This window comes from Elephantulus edwardii, unplaced genomic scaffold (genome assembly GCF_000299155.1).
Source record: "Elephantulus edwardii isolate Elephantulus edwardi_28Jun2011 unplaced genomic scaffold, EleEdw1.0 scaffold00060, whole genome shotgun sequence".
Lineage (NCBI taxonomy): Eukaryota > Metazoa > Chordata > Mammalia > Macroscelidea > Macroscelididae > Elephantulus > Elephantulus edwardii.
The window spans coordinates 12587399-12593163 of NW_006399810.1; the positions used below are offsets into that span (position 1 = coordinate 12587399).

The window sequence follows — 5765 nt, forward strand, 5'->3', positions numbered from 1 at the left end:
TTCCCTATTTCATCCCACACTAATGGTTAGATTCTACCTAGCAAAGAAAAGGCAGGAAGTATGGCCAACATCAGAGCATTACTATCCAACTGTGCCCGAATGAAGAGGAATTTCATGATAATGTGCAGCCTTGTGCATCTACAATTAAGATTCTTTTCCAGAATAAACATTCATGCTGCAGCCATGGGCTTGGATCCTGAGTGGATGGGCACCCCTACTCAGACAATGAACCCACAACCTCTGCAGATGCCAAGTAAGAAGAAACTACTAAGGTCCCCAGTGTACCTAGCCATGTGGGACACAGAAAACATACTCAATAACTGCTAACAAGTGTTCCTACTCACATGTGCTAAATGTCTGTCAAGAAGAAGAAAACAAAAGAACAGCATTTCTATGAACACAGTGGCGTCATGACCGCCACCTGCCAGTTTGCGCCTCTGTGGTGTCTTGCTGTGATTCTGGATGCTATGACAGTCGTATTTCAAATACCAGCAGGTTCAGCCACAGCGAACCTGTTTCGGTAGTCCAGACTAAGACAAAACAGGAAGAAAGGACTGACAAGAGACTTGCAAACTACAAATCGATCATCATAGAGTGACATCTGAGAAGGATGGGCAACCTCCTACCATCCTCCTCTTCGTTGTTGGATTTCCTCTGAAATCTCACCAGAGAGTCAGCTATGGGTCCATTCTGACTCGACAGCACACAATAACAACAAGAGTTGGAGGAGAGAAGCTCCAGGTTGGCAGGCACTTAACACACAACTGCTATAACAATAGATTCCAGCACACCAATGATGATGATGATGATGATGGTGGTGGTCATGGTACGGTGGGGGTTGGTCATGGTAGTGGTGGTGGTAGTGGTGGAACAAGATCCTGTTCCATGGTACGCAGGTTGGCCAAGGGTCCTAACAACGACAACACTACATACGGAAGACCACATAAAGAACAAAGCCAGAACCTGGGAGCCAGCATGGCCCCAAACTGTTATTAGAGGATTCAGGGGTAAGACCCAACCTTCATCCTAGAAAGAGGGTATGATCGGGACCAACAGAAGCGCTGTGGTGTGGGGCCCACTCCTAACCAATGGGCAGCATGGACCAAGGACAGCATCAACATTTGCAAGAGGGCAAGTGGTGGAAGCAGCCAGAGAAGCCAAAAACACATTCTCTGCCAGTGTTCTGTTTTCATTCAGAGTTGATTAAAAACATAATTTGGGCTCCATGATATTCATCATTCTGTGGTAATTTGGAAGGAATGTCCTTTATACTGATAGGTTCCGAGTCCCAAAATCATTGCCGAGAACAACAGGAGTGGAGCTCTCATGCCAAATGGGACACAGGTGTCTTCCCAATTTCTAGGAACTTCTGGAGTTTAAAAGCCATTTCAAACCTTGGGGCTATTTTGGTTTTCATGTGGGAAGAGGGAGGGGAAAATCGCAAAGCACTGGCATGGCTCTGCCAGGAGGTACATTTATTCCTTGTTTTATTAATCTGGAGTTATCTCAGCTATCTCAGCTAAACATCCAGTTAGCCATGACAGCCAAATTACTTTCTCATGCCAAGAGCAGAATTAGTCTATAAATAAGTAAAGAGGTGTGAGGGCTGAGTCAGAAACACCTATTGTGCAGGCTGCTTTGCAGAGACGCGCTGGGTATGGCCCTAGGATTGAGTCTCTGCTTGCCTGGGCAGTTCTGAAGAGCTTAGAATGACCAGCATCTTTTGTGTTGGTCCAGTATAATTCTGAAATTGCTCAAGAACCTACAATCCACACAATCTCGGAGACATAAAGTGGGGAAAGTCACCATCAAGTCAAATCCAACTCACAGTGATCTCAAAAATACAGGAAGGATCCATGTTCCATCAGCCTAGTATTTAGGAAGAAACCTGGTGGTCTAGTGGTTAAGGAGTTGCACTGCCAACCCAAAGACAAGTGGTTCAAATCTACTATCAGTTCTCTGGGAGAAAGCTGGGTAATCTCCTGCATGATTCAGAGACTCTGAAAACCCACTGGAGGGTGAAAAGCAATGAGCTTTTTGCTATTGAGTATTTTGAAAGTAGATGACCAAAGCCTTTCTCCCCAGGCAGACAGAGACTGCAAACATTTCTGTTAGAAGCTGAACTCATTAGCCATTTGCACCACCTTCAATGACTCCAAAGGAAAAACAAGGCATCTGGTTTTCTCTGATACTACTTTCCAAAAAGTGAAAGACTTTCTCCCACTGAAAATTGTGTACTGAGTTTTACAGACCATCTTATCATGAAACCGTTAGAGTGACTAACTCACCTTAGAGGGGGAGGGAAAAAAACCCACAAAAAAAACCCACCTCATTTCTCACATGCTTTCTCCCCTTTAAGTTCTCTGATTTGCATGCTATGCCAGTGCGGTAGCACTCTACAAATTAAACCCATCTGCTCTCTTTGTGTTTTCCAACTTTGCTTATCATTAGAATGAAACCAACTTTCCCTGATCAGTGCAATGACTACTCTGCCAAGTACACAAGCTCTGGATAGGACATGAGCCATGGGGAAACATTTCCATTTAATGAGCTTTTCCCAGGCAACAAAGGACGAATTTTTAAACTCCTGGGCTGTCCCCAACTCAACTTTGTCATTTATTTTTTTAAAAAGAAGAAGAAAATTAACTGACATGAAAAAGAGCTTAGCAATATCTTCTAATGTAAAGCTGAGCCCTTTGATTCACTCCCCAGACAGGTGGAGCTGGGCGTCAGAGGGCTTGGGAGGAAAAGGGGTTTAATTAAGTTATCATGACTATATTCCTTTCAGCAAGACATTTCAAGAATCTAAGCTCTTACTCTTCCACGGCAACTGTTATTTCTGCAGCCGTGGCGGTGAGCCTTTCTTGTGCTCATTGCTGCTACTACTGAAAGTACCTGAGTAAATGATTTTGAGATCTGTCTTTGCCTTTAGCCAAGGAAATCTTCAGGTGAGAAAACAGTGCAGCAGGCTTCCAAGATTTCCTGCCATTGGCAGCATTGCTCTCATCCTAGTTTTCATTCACTCTTACAAATTCCAATCAGGTTACAACTGTTTTATGTAGTAGCAATAATATTTAAAGTATCATTTGTATGGTATATTTTAAAAAGAAGAAGAAGATGAAGGTACTATTTTCCCTAGAAGGCACAAGGAGCTCTAATGGCCTTGTGTATAAGGTGTTGTGCTGCCAACCCAAAGGCAGAAGGATTGAATCCACCAGCTGCTTTAAGAGAGAAAGATGGGCAATCTCTTTCTATGTGATTTCTAGCCTCTGAAAAGCTGCTGGAGGGTCAACTCTGAGTCAGTTACTACTTGAGGTCAATGAAAGAGAAAGAGGAAGGCTGGGGAAAGGAGGGAAGAAGGGGACAGACACTGCATTCCTGCAGGAAAAATGTGAATCCAACAGATAAAAACAACAACAAAAGAAAACACAAACAACAAAACAGCTATGTAGCGGTCAGAAAAATCCTGGTTGAGGATGCTATAGGCAGAATATTGAATAATTCAAGAAGTAAATGGGTTAAATCCTCTCCAAAGGATGTGGTGAGAAAGGAACTCTTACACATTGTTGGTGGGATTGTAAAATAGTGCAACCATTCTGGAAGGAATACTGTGCAGAACGCCGGAACAATAATTTTGTAAATCATTACCTAACTTGGGAGGGACTTTTATTGTATAAAACCATAATTGTAGAATGAGTATAAGGATCCAGGAGGGATGGGAGAGGTTGGAAGCAGAGGGATGTGGATGTGCAGGGGGAGGAGGGTATTAACCATTGGGTTGTACAATTTGATGGTTGGAGGGTTGAGGGAAACTGAAAGAATTTGTTCTAATTTGTATTCAAGTTTTGTAAATAAACTGGTAAAAAAAAAAGCACAAATGGGCAAAAGACATGGAAAGAATTTTCACAGAGGAAAGATACTCGAATGGCAAACAGACATGTGAAGAAATGCTCCAAATCACTGGCAAAAAGAGAGATGCAAATCAAAACCACAGTGGGGTACCATCTCACTCCAGAAAAAGTGGCAAAGTTTAACAGGGCAGTAAGTAGTAAATGTTGGAGAGGATGTGGCGAGAAAGGAACTCTTATGCAATGCTGGTAGGATTGTAAAATGGTGCAACCATTCTGGAAGGTAGTTTGGTGCTTCCTCAAAAAGCTGAACATAGAAATTCCATATGACCCAGCTATTCCACTACTTGGAACATACCCTGAGAATATGAGAACTGAGGCACAAACTGAGATTTGTACACCAATGTTCATAGCAGCATTATTCACCATCACAAGAACATGGAAACAACCCAAATGTCCACCCACAAAAGAATGGATTGAGAAATTATGGTACATCCACACAGTGGAATACTATGCAGTACACAGAAGCAATGATTTTGTAAATTACTACCTAACTTTGGAGGGACTGGAGAGCATTATGCTGAGTGAACTCAGTCCCACAAGGATAAATATCATCTAAAACCATGATTGCAGACAGCCAAGACTTCGTCTGCCCCAGAGCACAGATCCCTCTGCACAGTCACTGCTGCCAGTTCACACCTGCCACCCCAGCTCACCATGGATGACGACATTGCTGCGCTCGTGGTCGACAACGACTCCAGCATGTACAAGGCCAGCTTCACGGGTGACGATGCACCCCGGGCTCTCTTCCCCTCCATCGTGTGGGATGGAGGGCACCAGGGCATGATGGTGGGCATGGGCCAGAAGGACTCCTATGGTGGAGGATGAAGCCCAGAGCAAGAGAGGCATCCTGACCCTCAAGTACCCCATCGAGCATGGCATTGTCAACAACTGGGACGACATGGAGAAGATCTGGCACCACACCTTCTACAACAAGCTGCGTGTGGCCCCGGAATAGCACCCTGTGCTACTGACAGAGGCCCCCCTGAACCCCAAGGCTAACCAGGAGAAGATGACCCAGATCATGTTCGAGACCTTCAACACCCATGCCATGTACATCACCCTCCAGGCAGTGCTGTCCCTGTATGCCTCTGGCCGAACCACTGGCATTATGATGATTCTGACGATGGGGTCACCCACACTGTGCCCATCTATGAGGGGTGTGCCCTCCCCCATGCCATCCTGCGTCTGGACCTGGCTGGCCGGGACCTGACGGACTACCTCATAAAGATCCTCACCGAGTGAGGCTACAGCTTCACCACCACGGCTGAGCAGGAAATTGTAAGTGACATCAAGGAGAAACTCTGTTACGTTGCCCTGGACTTCAAGCAGGAGATGGCCACGGCAGCTTCCTCGTCCTCCTTGGAGAAGAGCTATGAGCTGCCTGATGGGCAGGTCATCACCATCATCAATGAGCATTTCCGCTGCCCCGAGGCACTCTTCCAGCCCTCCTTCCTGGCCATAGAGTCTTGTGGCATCCATGAAACTACCTTCAACTCCATCATGAAGTGTGATGTTGACATCCACAAGGACCTCTACGCCAACACAGTGCTTTCTGGAGGGACCACCATGTACCCAGGCATCGCCGACAGGATGATCACAGAAGGAGATCACAGGGCTGGCCCCCAGAATGATGATCAAGATCATTGCTCCCCCTGAGCGCAAATAGCTGGTGTGTAACGGTGGCTCCATCCTGGCCTCCCTGTTCACCTTCCAGCAGATGTGGATCAGCAAGCAAGAGTATGACAAGTCTGGCCCCTCCATCGTCCACCAGAAATGCTTCTAAGCACACTGTTTAGTTGTGTTATATCCTTTCTTGATTAAAAAACAACAACAAAGGAGATGAGAATTTGGGGG

At 45.4% G+C, this 5765-nt stretch overlaps 1 pseudogene; it reads left to right on the top strand.

The window, feature by feature from the left end:
* Positions 1–4565: 4565 nt before the first annotated feature.
* Positions 4566–5694, top strand: LOC102863082 (annotated as a pseudogene).
* Positions 5695–5765: the final 71 nt, after the last annotated feature.